Below are 24,288 nucleotides of genomic sequence, written 5' to 3'. Positions count from 1 at the left end.
AAAAACATGTAAATGAATAACTCCCTCCATTTGAGCCATTGGGGAGGCAGAGTGTATGATTGTAAAGAGAAGTGGGTATTGTCAGTAGAAGTGCCCAAGCTTCTCTTGGAGTCTGCAATAAGATCCTGAACTGGAATTATTCTAGGTACTCACAGTTCTTTGAGCTCCACTGCTGCTCTCATTCACAGTCTTGAGTGGACTCGCACAGCTCACATGTAAAAACTTGTAAACTATGTGCGCTTGTAAATTTGGAGTCCACTATGCACTTTTATGAAATGTTGGCTCCTCCGCCATGCTTGCCGACAATTTTGCAGGTCTGAGTTCTAATGGTGCAGCTGTGAAACATTTCTAACAATATACAAAGAGTGAGCGTTGGGTCCGTCAACCATTGGCTTTCTTTGATCAGGCTCTATCAGTCCTGGACTGAGAATTTTTCAATCACCCTCTGGCTAGTGGAGTATTCCTCCTTCACCTAATGCTATTGGCTGTTTGGGTGTATCCTTCTGCCGCCACTCGAGTGCTTGCATTGAACTGCATGAGGGACTACTTTAACAACTATACACGGTCTCTGATCCTGCTGGCTAGCTCTTGTGCGTCTCGCTGTAATGTGCTAACATTTAATGTGTTCCCAGACCCAATGGTTTTGCTTATGTTTGTTTTACTTGTCCACATGGTTTCTCTAGTTTAAAAATGGTTAAACACTATTTCCAAAAATAATGGCTGACACAAATTTGCCCCGGTTTTTGCTGTCTCAAAACACTGCCAATTGGAAGAAAGTAGTGCAGATAGCTTTGCTGAAACGTGACTTGTGGATTTTGTAATCTATGAAAAATGTTCCTGGAGGAATTATTAACATCATTTCATGGGAAATCTTAATGTAGAGTGGCAAATGATTCCTTTGGCAGGGCTCTAAAGCAATCTCCTAGAGACCGGTGTGCTATTATAGCCAGCAGAAAGATCTATCAACAGGCACTAAATAAAAGGAAGCTGGCTATGAAGGAGGAGAAATGGGAGTCCATAGTTAGAGCTTGTCAACTTAAAGATACTCAAGTCTTCTGGAAGGCAGTGCGGTCTGTCCTATCCCCCCCCCCCCAACATCTCAAGACAAAGTAACGGTTCATATTATGGCAGAGGCTTGGCTGGCCCATTTTTCTGGGAGGTATGCCACTGATAACAGGGCCGCCGAAGAAATACAGATGGCTAGTCTTTTCTGCCCAATACTTGATTTTAGAGAGAAAGAGGTTTTTAAAGCGATTGTAGATAGCTGGTGTATGAAGGCTCCGGGACCAGATGGTGTCACGCTTGACTTATTTAGAGAGGACCTAGGGTTCTGGACCCCTGTGTTCACTTGTGTTTTTGACTCTGTTTGCTGTTCGGGTGTTCTCATGTTGTTGTGCACCTCAACAATTGCTCCCATCTTTAAAAAAGGAAATGTGTACGACGTTAAGTGTTATTGCCCAATATTATTGGAAGAGTACTTTTGGACCGTTTGGATAAATAAAAATAGCATACTTGACCCAAGTCAGTATGGGCTCAGAGAGGGGCATCTTGGGACCATTGAACAGTGCCTCAATCGCCATCTTCTTGTGACAAAATATAAATATGCCAAGCGAGCCTCTACCCATTTGGCGTTTATGTATTTCTCAAGTGCTTTTGATTATGTATCTAGATCAAAGCTGTGGTCTATTTTAGAGAATATTGGTGTTGATGAAGGGTTGGTTTAATTTTTAAGACTTTTACACAACAAACTCACAGCTTCTGTAGGTATGATACCACTGGCAAATACACAGAGTCCTTCAGAGTTGAGTGTGGGGTGCACCAGTGATGTGTCCTTGCCTCGATTCTTTTTCTTCTTTATACAAATTTTCTGGAGAAAACATTGGTACCTGTCGGGCGGACGTTCCATATGCGGAGCAAAAGGCTCTGCCCGTGCTTTTATACGCTGACAATGTGGTCCTCATGGCAAGGATGGCCAATGGCCTCAAGAGCCTTATTTTTAGTTATACTAGATTTATGAGCGATCTGGACCTGGAGACAAACCTCACGAAAACATTCCCTATGGTATGTGGCCCTAGACACACAAAAACCCACACTTTAAATATTGATGCAAAAAATTAGACAGGGTAAGATTTTTTTTAACCCTGGTTTGATGATGGATGCACTTGGTCAACTTGCATTAAAAATAGGATAGCTCGCTATACTTCCTTGCTTGCCATGTCTATCGGCAAAAAAACTATTGCACCGATCATGGAGATATATAACCGGAAATACCTGCCAATTCTAACTTATGGAATGGGTATCTGGGGATGTAGTGATGTTCATGCTATGCAGACGGAGGAGAATAGATTCTGTCGCCGGTTATTAGGTGTTCCTCCCACAACCCCGCATTTTTCCCTGCATCAGGAGTTAGATATGGAGTATGTTCAAGATACCACTAATGCTGCCCCTTTGGTTTAATAAAGAAGTGGAACTTAATCAGGCAGTTATTAGAGACTGTTTATCCTGCACTCACGGCCTGACTATTCCATGGCTAAAATATGTTAAAGATTGCCTTCAATCTTGGTTGTGTACGTCTGTTTGAACACCCCATGTTCATTCTAGAAAATTATAAATATTGAGTCCAGAATAGTTTCCGTAGTAAGCATCGACAGGCAACTAGAGAACTAACGGAAGTGTCCAAACCTTTAGTTAGAGATTACTGCATTATTCAAATGTTGCCAATGATCGCTCCATATTTAATATATGTGACAAACGGGTATGAGAGAACCCTATGGGCAAGATTTAGATTAGGTTCCTTTCTTTGGCTAATATGTTTCTCCCTAGGCCAGTACCCCTCAGCATCCATTAGTACCTGCCCATATGATGAGCAATCTAGCTAAACCCTATTACATTTTGTATTTTTCTGACGATTTTATTTGCCGTCTACAAAGAGGTTTTTATTACCTGTTATGTACATACACATTTTCTAAGTGCAAAGCTGCTCTATTTTTTATTGCAACTTAATGATTGTAACATATGCCACACAGTTGCTAGTTTTCTGAGGAGCGTTTTAGCCCAAAGAAGGATTATGTTATTTTGATAATAATGTTCATATGTCTTCTTGCACTTTAAAGTTATCCATAATGCAGCTATACTTAATCTGAAGCTTCTGGAACCAAGATCTAAGTATTATCATCTCATTAAATGTAAGTTAACAAAGAAAAATTAATTGTTGATGTTTTTAATACTTTCGTTTAATATTGTATGATTTTTGTGTGTATCTTTTATGTTTGCTTTTGGAAGATCGAATAAAGACAATGAATGAATTAATTAATGAACACATCATTTCAATTTTTTGAGTGGCTATGACAATGATCCTATTATATCCTATCAATCAGTCGCTCATGTATTCTAAAACATAAGTGTATTGTTTTTTACCAAACATATGAATCTTTTGTTATATGACTGCATCAATTTTTACATATACATTTTTGAACACAGGTGGCAAATACGTCGCATATAGCGGTGCGTCAATATATCAAAACTGGTGCAGGTGTTGTGTGTTTTTTGGCATACAACTGAAAGTAAATCGTATTATGTGACATCAGGGTTACATAAATATTAAATGAAAGTTCTGGAAATCTGTTCTGAATTCTAGTTTATCGCACCCTAAAATGGCAGGGACCACAACTCTTTTAAATGCAGGCACCACAAAGGTGAAGCACTGACTGGGCGAGTGGGACTTATTTCCTGCTGTCTTACCAGGGCCACTGGAACTATGAAGCAGGGGACAGTAAATGATGTGGCAAGTATATGCACGTTATTTGGAGAAATGTGTGATTATTACGTCATTATTTTGTCATTTTTACGCGTCAACACTGTCTAGGCAAAGGTTACACATCATTATTATTAATTTAATATCCAATTACAACAATAATCAACAGAAAGGTGGCTAGTTAACCTTTGCATAGTGACTGTATTTTTAATAACTTTTGTTTTTTTGGGTTCAAATCTCCACATTATACAGCAGATAATGGATTATGAAGCAACGAGGTAAAAGCATAAAACGCCACAAAATAGCATAATTCAAGTGTCTCCGTGTATTTCTTTAAAAACAATTCTCTGATTTAAATCTTGGTCGAGCATCAAATTTGTTGTAAACTAAATTCAAAAACGAAAAACCTTATTGCTGAGAGGAGGACATATCTGTGTATTTTGTAGACAACTCAATTCATGGCTCTACTGCCCATACACACAGAACTTCACAAATCATCAGGGCCAGTGGAATTATGCGATTTTGCAGCCATGGCGTTATCTGCATAAACATGGATTCAACGGTACTAAACATGCAGCGACGTGCAAAGGTTGACTGGTCACCTTTCTGTTGGTTATTGCTGTATTTGGGTGTTGAAAACTCTTAAAATGACACTCATCTCAGTGTTAATAGTAGAGGTAGGCATACCTCGCGTAATTCCGTGTAGCGTGATTACGCGGAATTACCCAAGAATTCTACAAGATTACGCTTGAATTACATGAGAAGAGTAATTCTGTGTTAAGCGCTATTTCTTAGCACAAAAATGCCCCATCGCGCCCAAAATGGACACGAGGATGCATTTTGTGCAAAGAAATAGCAGTAAATGCAACAGAACACAAACAGTGAGTGTGAGGAGCTGCTCGTGCTCGCTAATTGTGCTCTTGGGGTAGGATTTCCCCCCAACTTTCTACTGGTGTTTAGCTCTATTGTTTTAGCACAAAATGCACCCTTACATCCAAACTGAAGGCGAGTATGCATTTTTCTCTAAACAATAGCATGAATGCGAGCAAGAATAGTGCGTGGGTGCTTACACCCACTAAATGTGCTCTCTCAGTACAACATTTTCCCCAAAAATTACTCTCAATTACACAAGCAGGAGCAATTGCGTAATTGTTGGTAATTCCGCGTCAAAAAGTAATACCGAATTACTGAAATGACCCTGATTACTTCAGCTGCGGTCCGTGCAGGTAACAGCAGTGGGGCGGTGGGGCCGGTAAGGGGGGATTTAGAAGGGCGATGGCGAGAGAAAAGAAAATAATTAATGTTCTCTCTTCATCGTACCTCAAAATCCCCCCTTACACGGCCCCACTGCTCTACCTGCTCAGACCGCGGCTACTCCAGCATAATCACAATTCTGCACAAGCCTAGTTAATAGTCCGCTGGATGCTTCGCCCTATTCTTCCCATCCGAACGTCATAATCGGACATTTTCAAGGCAGAATGAAAAGGGCTATGACCTTATCAGCTCTCTCCTCCTGCATTTAAAGTGTTTTTGCCATCTAAGTAGTGGCAGCAGGGACGTAACACAGGCCCTTGCATCCCCCCGCGGTGCAGGGGGGGGGGGGGGCCCAGCTGCAGGGGGCCCACTCGGCACAGTACTCAGGCCTGAGCGCTCTGGATAAAATCCGGAGCGGGGCCCCTCCGTACACATTGCATGGGGCCCCTTAAACTTTCGTTACGCCACTGAGTGGCAGGCAGAAGGAGAAGGCACATTCCTCTCTTCAGATGGCAGTCTTCTCTGTAGGAAATACGCTGAATTATTTTGCAATGCGCATTGCTATCCTGGTTATGAACAAAGGGCATCAGCCTGACAAGCATTGCAACTTCTGTTGCCCCGGAAACCTCCATGTATGTGGTGCATGCCACCAGGAAAGCTCAGAAGTGACGCACGTACATGCACGTACTGTTAATGAATACCGAGAGCAACGTGCGACGTCAGTGTCATTCCCACAACCAGCCTTTGCCTCCAGGCACACATTACCAAAATGGCTGCTTTAGCGCCCGCACCCTTCCGTTAGTGAGAAACCGGAAGAAATGACGCTTGTAAAAATGTGGGCCCCTTTTGGAATGCGAGCACCGTTATACATCGATCAAGAATTTATGACACAATTCGGACAGCTGGCCAATTCATATGAAATAAATAGAGGATAAAAGAAACAATATGCAGAAGAGGACAGCAGGAAAAGAGCAAGACGAGAGCGATCGAAAGGAGGAAACAGGAGGGCTGATGGGATGCGCGGGAGCATTGCCCAATAATCGTTGAATTGTTTTGTCCTCTGTTGCTTTGTTGCATACACAGGGCCATTTTTATGACCATGTTTGTGTCACTCTTACACTGCGCAATGTGATGCAGGAGGGACGCAAACCTTAACCCCTTCGCTGCCAGGCCTTTTGCCCTCCTGTGCCACGCCCTTTTTTGGCTATTTGGGGTAGTGCGCACTGAGCCCGTGTAACTTTTTGACCACATAAGGTATCCAGGCCAAATTGGCGTCATTTTCTTCCAACATCATGGGGATTCTGAGGGTACTCAGGGTTTGTGGATTCTCCTGGAGGGGTCACAGAAATGAGGCAAAATACAGCAAAATTTAGTTTTTTGGGGGGAAAATGGGAAAAACGGGCTGCAAATGAAAGCATTTGGGTTTTTCCCTGCAAGTGTTATCAAAAAAGGGTTTGTGGGGCCGAAATCACCGTTTTCCCAGCTTTTAGGGGATACCAGACTTTTGTCAGAAACCCATCATTTTTTACACAGTTTTGGCATTTTTCTGGGACATAGCCTATTTTTGCTATTTTTTGTGCTTTTGACCTCCTTCCAGTTAATGGTAGAAATGGGTACAAAAGCAATAATGGATCCTGGAAAGCTATACATTTTAGAGAAGTAGACAAACTTCTGAATTCAGCAAGGGGTCATTTGTGTAGATCCATCAAGGTTTCTTTATAGAAACTAACAGTTAAATATAGGATAAATTGAAAATTTGTTGAAAAAAAACGCCTTTTGCGTCAACGTTTTCACCTGTAACTTCTTCTAATTATGACAGCTCTTTGAAAGCCATATACCGTTACATCCGCTGGACATTACTGGTTGTGGGGATATATAGGACTTGTACGTTCACCAAGAACCCGACGAACCCAGAGCCAAAAACTGAGCAGCAACTTGCAATGGTTTTTTATTATGTACCGGGTATATAGCAATTATTGTGTATAAATGTGTACATGGAAAAATCGGTATGAAAGACACCTATGTATTTCTGAAATGGGAACAAAATATAGAGTTTAGAAACCGTAGATATTTGCACATTTCCGAATTTGGGAATACTCATACTAGCATGAGAATTATCAGTCGAAATGCATCGAAGGGCAATAGGTAATAACAGTTCCTTTACAAATCTGAATTACCCTAAGTCTCCCGATAAAAATGGTACCTCACTTGTAGGGGTAGGCATAGTGCCCACGAAAAGGAAATGGCTCAAAACCCAACGTGAACACACCACATTTTCACAATGCAAAATTACCCTTTTTTAGCAAAGTGTAGTTTTTTAACCCTAGCTCTGCCGGAACCTAGGGAAACCTAGCAAACCTATACATTTTTGAAAACTAGACACCCAGGGGAATCCAGGATGGGGTGACTTGACTGCCTCCCACCAGGTTCTGTTACCCAGAATCCCTTGCAAACCTAAAAAATTGCCCAAAAAAACACTTTTCCCCCACATTTCTCTGGTGGAAAGTTCTGGAATCTGCATGGATCCACAAATTTCCACCCACCCCGCGTTCCCCAAAGTCTTCTGAGAAAAATGGTACCTCACTTGTGTGGGTCAGCCTAGTGCCCGCGACAGGAAACGGCGCAAAACGCAACGTGGACACACCTCAATTTCGCTGTAAAAAATGACCCTTTTTTGGCAAAGTGCCTAGCTGTAGTTTTTGAACCATAGCTCTGCCGGCACATAGGGAAACCTAGCAAACCTATATATTTTTGAAAACTAGACACCCAGGGGAATCCAGGATGGGGTGACTTGACTGCCTCCCACCAGGTTCTGTTACCCAGAATCCCTTGCAAACCTAAACAATTGCCCACAAAAACACTTTTTCCCCACATTTCTCTGGTGGAAAGTTCTGGAATCTGCATGGATCCACAATCTCCACCCACCCCGCGTTCCCCAAAGTCTTCCGAGAAAAATGGTACCTCACTTGTGTGGGTCAGCCTAGTGCCGGCGACAGGAAACGGCGCAAAACGCAACGTGGACACACCTCAATTTCGCTGTGAAAAATGACCCTTTTTTGGCAAAGTGCCTAGCTGTAGTTTTTGAACCATAGCTCTGCCGGCACCTAGGGAAACCTAGCAAACCTATACATTTTTGAAAACTAGACACCCAGGGGAATCCAGGATGGGGTGACTTGACTGCCTCCCAACAGGTTCTGTTACCCAGAATCCCTTGCAAACCTAAAACATTGCCTAAAAAATGCATTTTCCCCACATTTCTCTGGTGGAAAGTTCTGGAATCTGCGTGGATCCACAAATTTACACCCACCCCGCGTTCCCCAAAGTCTTCCAAGAAAAATGGTACCTCACTTGTGTGGGTCAGCCTAGTGCCCGTGACAGGAAACGGCGCAAAACGTAACGTGGACACACCTCAATTTTGTAGCGAAAAATGACCCTTTTTAGGCAAAGTGCATAGCTGTAGTTTTTGAACCATAGCTCTGCCGGAACCTAGGGAAACCTAGCAAACCTATACATTTTTGAAAACTAGACACCCAGGGGAATCCAGGATGGGGTGACTTGACTGCCTCCCACCAGGTTCTGTTACCCAGAATCCCTTGCAAACCTAAAATGTTTTTAAAAAAAACACATTTTCCCCACATTTCTCTGGTGGAAAGTTCTGGAATCTGCGTGGATCCACAAATTTCCACCCACCCCGCATTCCCCAAAGTCTTCTGAGAAAAATGGTACCTCACTTGTGTGGGTCGGCCTAGTGCCCGCGACAGGAAATGGCGCAAAACGCAACGTGGAAACACCTCAATTTCGCTGTGAAAAATGACCCTTTTATGGCAAAGTGCCTAGCTGTAGTTTTTGAACCATAGCTCTGCCGGCACCTAGGGAAACCTAGCAAACCTATACATTTTTGAAAACTAGACACCCAGGGGAATCCAGGATGGGGTGACTTGACTGCCTCCCACCAGGTTCTGCTACCCAGAATTCCTTGCAAACCTAAAACATTGCCAAAAAAAACACATTTTCCCCACATTTCTGTGGTGGAAAGTTCTGGAATCTGCGTGGATCCACAAATTTCCACCCACCCCGTGTTCCCCAAAGTCTTCCGATAAAATTGGTAGCTCACTTGTGTGGGTCAGCCTAGTGCCCGCGACAGGAAACGGCGCAAAACACATCGTGGACACACCTCAATTTCGCAGTGAAAAATTAACCTTTTTTGGCAAAGTGCCTAGCTATCGTTTTTGAACCCTAGCTCTGCCGGCACCTAGGGAAACCTACCAAACCTAAACATTTCTGAAAACTAGACACCCGGGGGATTCCAGGGAGGTATGGCTTGCATGGATCCCCCAACGTTTCCTTACCCAGAATGAACCTCAAATTTAGCTGAAAAAAAATCAAATTTTTCACACATTTTTGTGTGTGAAAGTTGTGGCATCACCAAGCTGATACAAATTTCCTACCACCCAGCGTTCCCCCGGGTCTCCAGATAAAAACGGTGCCTCACTCATGTGGGAGGCCCAAGTACCCGCGACAGGCAAGGGTCCTAAACGAAGTGCGCCCCAGGGAGGCGTAACCAGGATAAATATGTTTATTTCTCCTTGTTTTCCCTTTTAGTGAGGAAAAAGCCTCTTAGGGTTGTTTTTGTGCACGTAGGTGCCCCTTCCTACACAGAAATAATCCTGCCGACAACACAGGCACCCTTGCACTATGGTGCAGGGTTGCCTGCGTTGGCGCTAGGCTGCCAAAACGGCACCAGCACAAGGGGAAAGGACAGGAATGCTCCGTATTGGATAAATATGCCGCATCCCTGCCCGTTCCCTGTGATACAGGGCAGTGCAGCTAGCTGACTGCCACTTATGTCGTACATATTCCCCTTAATGACAATATTCAATCTTGTTTTGGCATTGCGCTATAAGAATATCCATACCTTTTAAATGTAAGGGATCTCATGCATTAAACAGATTACTTGAAAATAAAGAACAGAACGTTGGTTTATTCCTGACCCATATCCTTCCGGTTCAGCGTCCCTCAATACCAAATTAGATGGCGAGCTTGTCCTGGTGTTTTTAGAGAGCAGGGCTTGTCCATTGGGTACCACAGTGGAGGGCATGGAGTGGGCTAAGGCCAGTGCAATGGTAGGCAGTCCTGGAAGTTGCCAGAGGGCAAGAGACAGTTAGGTAAAACATCATCATTAATTGATGACGAGTATGGTGTATGTGTGTCTGTCTGTCTTGCTGTGTCCACAAATGTTTATGTACATGTATGTATCTATCTGCCTTTGCATAAAGCTGCATGTGTGTGCTTGTGTTTCAGTGCGCATTTATGTATGTGTGAGTGTACCTATAGCCTGGCGCTGTTACTCCAACCTCAGTCCCTCACTAATATCTGGCCTTTCGGGCACCATTGACATCTGGGTAATCTGGGAAACTGGTCCTAGGATGCTTGTTTCCGGACCAGGGAGGACCTGGCTTGGCAGTTCAGGCTGGACTGTTCCCATGAGGCACAGGGTCAAGACTGATTTGCATATGGCCAGGACTAAACTGGGGTGGCATGGTGAGCAAATGAACGATGGATTTCACCCAGATCACTTGACTGGGGGTGAATGTTTTGATTTGTTCTGCATTCCATCCATCAATTGTGTATCTTTTACAGTGCAATTTTTAGCAACAGAATTAAGACGAGGAGAACACAGCTCTGTGGGTAGAGAAGCCGTCCATGCCCTGCCCAAGGTGACAAATGATCTTTGGTGTGGGGCACCAGGAAATCACCCCAAAGGTCCACATGACACAGCATGTGTTTCAACGCCGGACACCGTACAGTGAGAGTTTGAGACCTGCAAAACTTTGGAAACTTAGCACCACTAGAGGAGGTGCAGGAAAAGAAAGGGGGAAAAGGAGAGGAAACAAGCATTGGCAAAGTCAATAGGTCTCAAATATGCGAGACTTATTGGCTTTGTCAATGTGTTTTTTAGCCATGTTGTACAACAACTCGATTGCTGTGCAACATGGCTGACAGTGAACAAAAAACCACTATAACGCTGCCAATGCTGGCCGAGATATACCGCTTCTAATTTCTTTGCTTTCAGCCATGTTGCACATCAGCAGCGATGCTGTACACCATGCCTAAAAACATTGACAAAGCCAATAGATTTCGCGTAGGCAATACATATTGGCTTCGCCACAGCTTGTTATATTTGTGAAACAATATATTGTCACAGGAGACAGCCCATGCGGTTTTCCAGGCAACTTAAATATGATGGAAAGGGTTTGAGTTCACACCTCTCTACCACGCTACAGAACCAACTCTCTTAAGCATCTGGAATTCTTCTTGCTTAATACTCTATGCATAATTGCATTGTTGGTTCCTGTCTAAACTGGCACAGAAGAGCCAAAAACAGTGGAATTGAATGATGCCTATAGAAACCTGCAGTGGTTAGGACGTGTCCCAGTCAATCTCCTCTACTGGGGAGGGTACGCCCAAAAAGGGTGCTGAGCCTGTTGTAACTTACTGATAAGGCACAGTGAGACCAAAACATCCCATGAATTAGCTGCTTGTGATGTCCTACTGAAGGACCAAGGGCTGGTGGTATTAGGTGAGGTGTGTGGCAAAAGGGGCAAGAATGATTTCCATATGGATGTGATCTTCTTCTGTAATGGCAAAGACAAGCTCTAAATAAATGGAAGGGAATGCTACTAAGAGTCATTTTGAGTTCTTGCGAAGAATTGGTTGGAACTGTTCCTACCACCTTTTTTGTATTCTTCCCTGGTGGTAAATGTGAAATAAAACCACACAGTTTGATTATGTAGATTTGGGTGTGTGTCAAAATCCTAAATCAGCCAACGAATCCTACAATAAAGGGCGAGCAACACTGGAGTCTCACAGCCGCGGTCGGTAGTAGGAGTAACGGCAGGGCGGTGACGTGGGGAGGGGGAGGGGCAGGGTGGGGGGTAGTAAACTATGGATTATGGAGGTCTACAGGTAAATTAACATATAAATTAATAAAAACGAATTTCGTTGCGTGCACTGCATCGCATTTGGGGATGCAGTGCACGCAACGAAATTCGTTTTATTAATGTATATGTTAACTTACCTGTAAACCTCCATAATCCATAGTTTACTACCCCCCACCCTGCCCCTCCCCCTCTCCACGTCACCGCCCTGCAGTTACTCCTACTACCGACCGCGGCTGGAGTCTCTCCTTAACTGTGCTTGCAATAAACATGGAGAGATGAGTGACACAATCTCGTGGGGGGAATTGTGAATTTGTTTTAATGGAGGAGCACTTGAATATTTTCAACATTTTGATAATTATTTATTAAAAAAATATATAAAAAATATCGAATGGAAGGGTGTCCTACTATAACCTATCACTTCCTGTCTGTAATGCCCCAAAAAGTTAATTAATACAATGTATTGATTCCAATGTCCACACATTTCTTTTTATCTAAACACATATTTATTTATTTATTTATTTAGAGTCACTACATAGCGCTGAATTGAAAAAGAAAACAAGTTATTGAAAGAAAAAAGAAAACTTGAGAGTCAGAGTGTAGTCGGATACATAGGATGAACACAGACTTAGCATTCCTCGGTCACTCCATACGAAATTAAGGAAATAAATGTTCTTCTCTTCTCCCAATCACTTTAGCATTCCGTTTCGAACCCATCTGAATAAAGAAAGCCACACTGATTCATTCACTTATCAGCAGGGTGTGACAGGATGAGCCCTGGCCCCCTTGTAACCGCTGAACTCACTCTTAGCAAGAGTTGTAGTCACTACGCTGCTGCTCAACTCGCACTTTATTAGATGCGCCAGTAGATTGTATTCACTTGATTTACATCAGGGTTCTCCACAGTCGGTCCAGGAGGGCCGGATCCATGCCAGATTTTTAGCATATGCCCATTGAGATGAATGGAGTTATCTTAAAAATCTGGCATAAATACGGCCCTTCCGGGCCAACTTTGGAGAACCCTGATTTACATCAACAGACTGCGGGTCCACCAAGGTACTTCCTCGGGCAATGCGTTTACGTTAAAGGCTTATGGCGTTTGGTGGGAACTGGTGTTCCCAGGCTTCACTGAGAGATGAGTAGTGGACTTGGGTGGTGACAAAAAGAGACACACAAACAAGGTCCGCTGTTTGTCTCGGACTGTCCAGGAGAGACTGGCAATTCCTTTTATTAATGACAGTTTATAAAGAAAAAACCATGAACAAATCCAACAAATGAAAAAGAGCATACAATGTATCGTAAATATAGCTCAGTTTAGAGCATTTTAGGATAAATTACAAAAAGATGCAATATTGTTATGTGTCCATAATCAGAGTTCAATTAAATTACCTCATTAGCCTTGCACATATATTCAAATCCACCTTTATTGAAGTATTTGGTTAAACACAATTGCACATGAGCCCAGCCAACGCATTTCGGCCCTTAGGACTTCATCAGGGCTGTCAGATGAAAAACATACATAAAACAATGTCATATACCAAACAAATTATTATTTACACTCAATCTTAAAAACACAATACATTTGCACATTACATCAATCTTAAAACACTAAACCACAAACTACACAAATCTCCCTACTTTCAAGACAGATTGCTCATATTCATTATTTCCATGTTTATACATTTCTAGTGAATTAATGTTCTGTCCGCACCCCAGCCTCCTAATTGCCCAGTGACATTCCCAGTCATAATTTATTTTAGAAGAAACTTATAAGACAGGCACTCACTTAGAAGAATCAAAATCCCTCATCTCTCGTAGTGTGCAATGTCATCAAAGAAATCACATCGGGATCGGTTCCAACTTGAGTATTGGGTGGAACAGCCTTATTTTATCTGCAATGATATAAAGAGTATCATTGGGGCACGTGAACTTCCAGTGTAAGATATTAACCAAAACACTTTCACTAAAGAACTCAGTGCCTTCGACATTTGCCTATCAATACCATCTCCTAGTGTCCTGTGAAATACCAGCATGCTTTCACTACTCCTAGTATATACAGAGAAAAAAAACGGCGTGGAGGGATAAATCTCTCGTTTATTTGTACACAAGAAACAGTAAATTTTCTTGGCAATATATCTTTTCTTTTAGTAGAACTTTCAAAAATTAATTTTCAGAAGTGGATAACTCTTCGTAAACATCAGCGTGCTTAACACAAATTATATCCATATTCAAAACACAACAAAATTCATCACACAACAATCTCTATTTACACCTTCATATAACATATATACATCTTATATACACCACAATATATCAATTATACAAAAAGTTCCCCTAACTGTTGTTACACCTATGTACACTTCTTATTCACAGTGGTACATTTAGAGGAAATCCTCTTGGCGTCAGAGGTGTTACTCCTCTCCTGATTTTTTGGTATGCGCCAAAGAACTAGTTTCTTAGTCAACACAATCTGTGGACTCCTCAGAAATCAGTGTGTCGACGCGTTCGTGTTTCAGCCTCCAATTATTTGGCTTCCTCAGGACGGGGATTACAGTCTATCTACAAAATAATAAACATCAAACGTAAAGACCTATTCTGATTTTCTATCCCTTATTTGCCCATGCAGTGCCTGGAAGGAATCCAAAGGTCAGATAGTGAGCAAACGAAAGCATAATATCACCCTAAGACAATGCATAATGACTTAACAACTCACACCAGTGAAGTACCAAAAGTAAGAAATTCTCCACAGTGAAGAAAACCTATTCAATTATACATGCAAATGTCAGTGCCTGTTCGTGATTAAAATTACAACACACCCTTACCAAATCACCACACTTAATGTGTGACTCCTATTCTGTACCTGTAAATAATACGAGCGGGTCCCTCTACAGGGACTGCTCTAAGTAAGATATTCCATCTTGGTGCCTGTAAAGGTACATAATTATGTCAGCGATTTTACAAACTCACACCCTTACTCGTATTTCGCCAAAGTAGGGGCACTAATTCTCAATTACCTTAATGTATGGTTGAAATCAAAGGTCGTTTTATTGATAACCCCACTGGGGCTCTGAAAGCCAAAATTGTACACTTAACAACTAAAGCTTTAGAAAGTGGGTATCTATGTAAAAAAGAGTATGAATATCTGAATTTGACAAAACAAAAAGTACCACTGTTTTATGTACTTCCGAAAGTACACAAAAACGTTACTAATCCGCCTGGCCGTCCCATTATTTCTTCTTGTGGATCGATACTCGAACCATTGGCCAAATATATAGACACTTTTCTTAAACCATTTGTTAGTACCACTAGAGCGTACGTTCGAGACACGATGGACCTCATCTCGAAAATAGAACATGTGGCTTTCAAGGGAGACCAGCAGCTGTTGGTCTCCTTTGATATTGAAAGCCTATATACCAACATACCGCAAGATGAGGCCCTTGTAGTAATGGAACTGATTTTAAATCAAAGAACTAGACCACACCAGGTCCCTACTGAGCTAAAATTTGTTTGAAAAGAAATTTTTTTACGTTCAAAAATGAGCTGTTCCTCCAAATAAAGGGCGTAGCCATGGGTTGTTGCTTTGCGCCTGAAATAGCGAACCTAGTGATGGACCAATTTGAGAAACTTTATGTCTTCAATGAAGCAACACCTTTCTACCAAAAGATTGACAAGTGGGTGCGTTTCATTGATGACATTTTCCTTATTTGGAATGGTAATACAGACGAATTAGATTGCTTTCATAACTGGTTAAATGAACGTACACCTGATTTGAAATTTACCAAGACTGTTAGAAATACAAGGATTAGTTTCCTCGATGTATGGATCCTTGACAATGAAGGGGATTTGGAAGTGAGCCTCTACACAAAACCAACAGATAGAAATACCCTGTTAGAATTTACTTCAGGACACCCAAGAAGTTTGAAAGAAAACCTACCCTATGGACAGTTTCTAAGAATAAGACGTAACTGTACTAATAAAGATGATTATTTTGAAAATGCAAATAAATTACAAGAGAAATTGTGAGCGAGAGGATACCCAAAAAAACTTGCACGAGCTGCACTCAAAAGGGCTTGGTTTACCCCAAGGGAGAACTTACTAACACCTAAAATACATGAGAAGACAGAGCGTATGACGTGTATTAACTTTCAACCCCAAAGCCAACAAGGTTAAAAATATTATTTTGAGAAATTGGAGGTTAATTGAACAGTTCAGTATACCTAAACCCTTGTTTGCCTTTAAGAAAGGTAAAAACTTACGACAACATCTGGTGAGAGCCATACGGGAGCCAATGATGAAAAAAGATACTAGATCCCTACTTGGTTTACCAGCTGTAATAGGGCATTATCGATGCAATAATTGCGTGGCATGTGCAAGCACGAGTGACATCAAGAGCTTGTTGATTAATAATAAGGAACACGTGATTCAAGCATTTTCGAATTGCAACACCAAAAATGTGGTGTACGCTTTGACTTGCCCCTGTGGGAAAATGTATATTGGGCAGACCACCCAGATGGTGAAATTGCGAATTTTACAACACAAATCCAGGATTAGATGTAGAACACAGGGAGCACCCTTGGTACAACATTATGTCGAAGTTGGTCATAGTGAGAATGACATAGAGTGGACAGTCCTCGCCGTAATTAAGGCGAACAACAAGGTAGAAGTAGAAATGAGGCTGAATCGTATAGAAACTCGCCTCATTGAGAGATATCATACTGCCACAGAAGGTTTAAATGAGAGAGACGAACTATGGGCCTTGATCTAAGAAATGCATACTGAGAAGTAGGGTTGACAACTAACCTATATGCCAGTTTAGAGGACTTCAATGTGACCGTTAATGTTCAGTTTCGATCTCCCTGGAACAGTAATTGAGATGAAGAACTATGTGAAGAGTGCCATGAATCCAAGTAAGAATGGAAGTTCATTTGACCATGCAGTGCCTCGGAATATCTAGAGGGTAGAAATAGACGTGTGGGCTTACTTGTGTAGTTACATTTTTGGAAATATTATATGCCAAGGTTTGTCCCCCGTGGGTGTAATAAGTAACAAGTGCTAAGATAATACGTGAGAGTATCGAAATACCCCACGGAAGCGATGCTTTTAAGAAAAGTGAGGCAGTCTGAAATAATGAAAATAGTAGAAGTGGTGCCCTTTTATAGCTATTAATGAGGGAATCTCCTTAGATTTTAGAGATATGGGCCACGAAGTTGGTCCATATTAGAGCGACCTCAGCCGGTTTGGTTAGGCGTTGGGTGCAGGACCCTGAGAGTGCCGTTGAAAGGATTAGTCCTCTGTCTACTTCGAAAGGAATCCACGTATTTCTATGACGTTCTGACGTACGCGTTCGTTCATAGGCCTGAGGGTAGCGCTGCAGCCCAGGCGGTTTTCAGCGGTTGCAAGAATTGTCGGACTGACTGGCGTGATTCTATCTCGATCTCCACGTAAGTGTATATTAGGCTACACAACGGTGAATATTAAAACTGGTGAATGAGAGCCTTTGGTCTTTATGAAGAAGACCATGCGTTCTTAGCGTGTGGTATAAATTGTCGGACTGAATGGCGTGATTTTATCACACCATGTGAATGTATACGAGGCTAAGAGAGGCTTTGGTCTTTATGAAAGAGACCATGCGTTGTTAGCGTTTGGTATAAATTGTCGGACTGAATGGCGGGATTTAAACACACTATGTGAGTGTATACGAGGCAACGCCATCATCACCATTAAGATTGGCTACTTAGAGGCATCGTGCTTAACTCAATAGACCAAGACCTTTCGATAAGTAACATGTGTTTTTGTATAGTATCGAAGTATTGTTATGGTAACCAGGAGCCTTGTGGCAGTGTTCGGAATTGATACGACCCGCTTCCTACAGCCAGACCTATGTTTGTTTTATAGTAGAAGACGTTGCAGAGACAGAAGGGACGAGAAGTAAAACGACCTTTGATTTCAACCATACATTAAGGTAATTGAGAATTAGTGCCCCTACTTTGATGAAATACGAGAAAGGGTGTCAGTTTGTAACATCGCTGACATAATTATGTACCTCTACAGGCACCAAGATGGAATATCTTACTTAGAGCCGCCCCTGTAGAGGGACCCGCTCGTATTATTTACAGGTACAGAATAGGAGTCACACATTAAGTGTGGTGATTTGGTGAGGGTGTATTGTAATTTTAATCACGAACAGGCACTGACATTTGCATGTATAATTGAATAAGTTTTCTTCACTGTGGAGAATTTCTTACTTTTGGTACTTCACTGGTGTGAGTTGTTAAGTCCTTATGCATTGTCTTAGGGTGATATTATGCTTTCGTTTGCTCACTATCTGACCTTTGGATTCCCTCCAGGCACTGCATGGGCAAATAAGGGATAGAAAATCAGAATAGGTCTTTACGTTTGATGTTTATTATTTCGTAGATAGACTGTAATCCCCGTCCTGAGGAAGCCAAATAATTGGAGGCTGAAACGCGAACGCGTCGACACACTGATTTCTGAGGAGTCCACAGATTGTGTTGACTAAGAAACTAGTTCTTTGGCGCATACCAAAAAATCAGGAGAGGAGTAACACCTCTGCCGCCAAGAGGATTTCCTCTAAATGTACCACTGTGAATAAGAAGTGTACATAGGTGTAACAACAGTTAGGGGAACTTTTTGTATAATTGATATATTGTGGTGTATATAAGATGTATATATGTTATATGAAGGTGTAAATAGAGATTGTTGTGTGATGAATTTTGTTGTGTTTTGAATATGGATATAATTTGTGTTAAGCACGCTGATGTTTACGAAGAGTTATCCACTTCTGAAAATTAATTTTTGAAAGTTCTACTAAAAGAAAAGATATATTGCCAAGAAAATTTACTGTTTCTTGTGTACAAATAAACGAGAGATTTATCCCTCCACGCTGTTTTTTCTCTCTATATACTAGATGTGTCTATACCCAGGCTTGGGAGGGTCATTTGGGTATGCCCCATAGTGCTTTGCTTTCACTACTCCAGCACCATCTATGCTGAAGTGTATTTCAATAGCATGTATATTAAGGAACTCTAGCAAAATCATTGGTAAGTCCAGGTTATTTTTGAGTTGGAAATTAATCCACTATTCATGTCAAATCTCCTATAAAAATTATATGCATCGAGAATCATACCACTCTTTAACGCACACAGGCGAGCCAGTAGAGGAGCAGGGGGTGGGCAGAAGCACTCTGTGCTTGAGAGCGGCACGTGATGGGATGGAGTGGGGGTGAGTGGGCTCCTAGAGAAGCATTCACGAAAGGTAGCTGTATAAAAGCTGCACACTCATATGCTGCTCGAAGAAAATGAAGAGTGCTCGAAAAGCAAGCATCCTTGGAAGAACTGATGGAGCAAATCAGAGAGGTGGTAAAAAGGCTCTGCTCCACGGGCGGGACAAAGCCATGCTGGAGGGGCTAAAACAAACAGGCCCAGCAAACCAAGAGCAAGGAACTCTGATTGACAATACAGAAAGCCAACAGTTAGCAACGGGCAGCATGCATTCCTTACTTCAGCTTAGAGCATGTCCCCAATATGTTTTTTCAACTTGGTGGGCTTCGACCTCTAAAGAGAGAAAGGACAAACAAGTGCCTAACAGCACCCCAACCAAGAAGGCTGCCTCTCAGGCTGAGCGTGAAAAGCAAAATGAAGTCAGCTATCAAACGTGCAGTTTGGAGCTGAGAAGCCGATTCCCACCTATGGTCCTCCAGACCATAACTCAGCTACAGAAACAGGCAAAGCAGAGTGCCACACACCATACAGGAATCACACAATGCCCACATAATGAGCTCTATTCATAAAAGTAAATCTACATGTGTGTATTTACTTGCATGTACATTTGCATGTACACCTTGTCACTTGCTTGCTATTCACCCTTTATGAGTGGAGATTTACATGTGCCCACCTCAATCAAATGAGAGGGTGGAGCTTCTTAAAAACAATTTATGAGTGTAAAGTTACTACTAGTAACTTTTCACATGTTGGTGGAGATCTCTGCCACCAGGGTGCAGCTCACTCTATGGGAAAGTACACGGACAATTAATAAAGTTTATGAATTTGTTGTTAATATATATATATATTTTTTAATGTATAAAATAAATGTAAAATGATGTAAAATATTTATTAGTAACCTGGAACTAATAACCTAAAACATTACATAACATTAACATGTCAAATTAAAATGTGTATTTAATAATAAAATAATTTAGATATAAAATTTGATTTAAAAGATAATCTAAAAAAAAATAAACACTCCAACTAACATTTTCATTCTATTATGTATTATTTCAATGTTGGGCCTCCATTGTTTTCTCTGGGAGTGGGTTGCATTACCAGTAATTGGCCATGCGTGGAGCGTGACTTACTCCAAGGCTGGGCTGGAGTACATTTAAGCCTGTTTTATCACATTTAGGGCTGTAGTAACTTTAGAAATGTATTTGTAAATTCCAGTGGTCTTATTATTTTGTGGATGTGTGTTTTGTATTAGCATGTTCATTTCAAACCCCTTCTTACTTTTCCAATAACCCTACCTATCTTTGTATATTTATTCCCCATTTTCCCACCGTGAACCCAGTCCCTCCCACATTTACTACAAAATAGAATACATGCATGCTTCTCTGCCTAGAAAAGATAGGAGAGGTGGAGGAAGAGGTCTTCAGTCGTTGGCACCAATGGGTTTGTCGATATCTTGAACCAGCACTGGAGGAGGAAAGTAACAGCAGAAGCCAATGTGTTAGCAGAAATTCGTTTCACACAAGAAGATTGCAAAAAAGACTTTGCCGGAGGTAACAGAAGTCCAATATCAGAAGAAGGTTAATATGAATGATTTCGAAAGGACCCAAATTAGGGTAGATATAAAGTAGGCATGATCACCATTTAAATAAAATGAAGAAGGATGGCACTTTTCAGGTCTGGTCGCCTTCCCGAGATCCCAATCGGGGTCATCAACTGTCCGATGCACAGGTGCCTGTTTCTGGAAGCCACAATGTCATCGTACACTGGAATATGTGATAGGGAAGTGCCCTAGAGAAGCGGCTCCTTCTCAGGAGGAAAAAGCCAAAGACATTAAATAAACTTTCTTGTTGGATGAAGACTTCAATGGATTGAAGAAAAACAGGAATCCAGGATCCAAATTCAAATTCTTCCGCAGTGTGGAGTCAAAATCAAAAAGTCGATGGAGTGAGGAAACAAGCAAAGGAACACAGCTTAGTCGCAACGCACCATCCAAACCAGACTGACTTCTTTACATAGTAAATAAACAGGAAAAGGAAATGACATCAAACATCACATGACAGGAAACAGAAAGGATTGGAAATATCAGGAATGAATGAAGGCAGCTGCAAACTCTCAGCAGGCAATCACCATTTTGGAGCTAGAGGAGCAGAGAGCAGCAGCTCGGAGCCCAGGAGCACGAGCGAACACAGGGCCACAGGAGTGAAACTCTCAACCTCACTACGAGCTTCATGCAGTGTCTTCTAAAAACCCGGGAACCGTGTGACCACGCAAGGCAGTGCGGCTCTTGGGACACATGAAGCCGAGACTCCATGGCTGCAGCAGGCATGTACTCTCAGCAAACTCTTTGTGGACCTAAAAGTAGCAGAAAGAACATTTCAGATCGGCAACACATTTAGCAGAGACTGATTAACTGGCACCCTCAGGGCATAAGGTGAGTACAATAAATGGTGTCTATGATGACAGAATAAAGTTGCCACCCAAGAGGTAGCTGTCTAGTTTTCTAAAAATCTTCAAAATAATAATTTTCTAAATCACAGATGGCAGTACACAACCTAATTGTGTAAACACAGCTTCCTCTCCTAATCTACATGTTCACCGCAGGCAGTCGAAAGCCAAGCTTTGGAGCAGGCACCTAGAATGAGAGCCTCAGATGCGTTCCTACAGGCAACATTGTATGGTAAGTGCCACGCAAGCAGCACACATTTAACACAAACACTCCATTGTATTGAGTCTTCATGCTGTGATACCTTTCTTTCCTAGGCAGCAGAACCCAGCAAAAGTGGATTTATGTTTGTGTTGTGAAATAGATTGGCTGTGGAAAAATATTTTTGGGCATTGGTAAATAGGGTTCTCTGACAAACCTGAACAGTACAAAGGACAGATCAATTGAAAATGTGCTCTGCTAAGCTCCGCAGAATCAGAATCAGGTCAACAACGTCCAAATGTGCGCAAACGAAGAATAGGTAACCACACCTATGACACAGATCCTTTAGGTCCGGGCAGGATCATTGTTGTGTTTGGTCTGAACAGATATATCTTTGGGTGAGGAGTGGAGGTTGCTCCCGGGAAGCAGCAGTGGGGTGGGGTTAAAAAACAAGATTCACTTACCTGCTGGCTAGCCGCCACCCCTCCTCCGTCCTCTTCCTGGCTTCTTCGGTGTAAACGACTCTCATGCGAGTATCCTCTATGAATCGTCGGAGCCGCGGGTAGGCTTACTCCACAGGCAAGGGAATAGCTTTGAAGAAAGTTTGACTATAAGCGTCCCTTCCCCCGTGTGAGCTCATGAGGCCAAAATTTGGCATAATACATATCTAAAATATATACTACCGACTGGGTATTGTATAGTGTATATATTTGTTCTTACTCATTGAGGATATTCGCATGAGAGTCGTTTGCCAATAGGAGTGGTACAAGGGATCATTAGGTGGTCCTGACGAAAAGCCCTGGGGTAGGGCTTGAAACATCTAGACCTTTGAAATATAAGCACATAACTGTATGTCTTTCATTTCCCCATTTTAACTATACCAGCCAGAGATCAGAATAAATATTTTTTTCTCATCTAGCCAGGTATTTTTAACTTTAGTATATGATCCAAAGTGCTCCCACGTATCCGTCGGTCGCAGCATGCCCAGTTATGCAACGGAACAGGAAGAACCGTATGATGAAGCATGCCATCACGTGGGTGAGGGTTATTTTAAGAAAACTTTCTGTTTTCTATGTGATTATCCAACCATCTCTAATATATCCATGCATCGTACAGTTAAAGCAGTACTATTTCATGATAGCCATGAAAGTAAGAGTGTATGATTACAAAAGAAAAGACCTGTTGTTACTGGACGCAATCTAGCTGTGCGGCGTGAGACCCTCATCATTGGCTGACCTGTGCTTCATATTCCATTAATGAGACACCCCAGGCTGAAGGCACCCAGCACTCTTCAGCGGGATTGACCTCTTGTACACAACGAGTGCGCGACAAGCATCCATCTGTAGCTTATGGAATTCTGTAGAGTGCCGTACGACTACAAATATACACAAATCATGCTAAACAACCAGTATTCTCTCTGCATTTCTACCATTATAGCAAATTCCATTAGGTGCCCTGAAAACTAATACAGAAATCACAGTATGACAACTCACAAGGAAAATACTTGAGTCAATAAATTTAGATCTAAAGTTAGGTGCAATGATTCAATTAAAACTCGAGTATAGCATTCAGTGTAATGCACCTTTCCTGCCATGATGGGACCGGCTTCCCTATAGGCTAAAGGCCGGATTATGTGTGGGTCGGTTAATTCCGACCCATGTGTAAACCCCTGTTTACTCACGGGTCGCGAGTACGAGAAGGAAGGTATTTAACACAACCAATAAATATCGGATGCGCTAAATACCTCAAGCTTCAGGACATTTTGGCAGGTCAAACCTGACGAAATGTAACAGGGGAAATGTGTAGGGTATTTACTGTACCATGCAATGTTGGTGCATTAAACACTAAACCCACGTTATTCTCCACACACTTGTACTGGAGGCTGTTTGTTGCACCACCCTGTGGTATCGGTATTTATCAAGTGCAATAAATGAAATGAGCATTTATAAAGCATATGAGACCCAGGGGTATCTAAGTGCTAAAATAGGACCTTAAATTATAACCAGGGCCTATGGAGAGGAGCAAAGCATACATGGCGCTCCTGGAGCAGCACTGCGTTTATTCACTGAATGGCAATGAAAATGACCTTAAAAACAAGTTGAAGGCCCAGACACGATCCGATATTCCGATATTGTCTGGTGCTGCGCCTTATTAGGTTCTTTAAATGGTTTGATGCTTGTAAAAACCTGTACTTCTGTATTCATTATGCAATAATAGATGACATCATGTAACTGAACCCCTTAACTCATATCCCACGTCATTTCTATGCTTCATATGGTTTTCTATCTTCCAAATTAATTGGGCTGGCAATTCTTAAGCATTAGTAACTTTGCAGTTCATTATTATTTTATTATGAATTACGGAGCAAAGACTAAGAGACCCTTCTGAAAACAGAGGTCATGGAAAAAGGAGTCCCTGCTTTATGGACTCCTAGGAGAGGGGAGGGCAGTGTCG

Source organism: Triturus cristatus, chromosome 3_1 (genome assembly GCF_964204655.1).
Source record: "Triturus cristatus chromosome 3_1, aTriCri1.1, whole genome shotgun sequence".
Classification (NCBI taxonomy): Eukaryota; Metazoa; Chordata; class Amphibia; order Caudata; family Salamandridae; genus Triturus; species Triturus cristatus.
Note: the sequence above shows the minus strand (reverse complement) of the source record.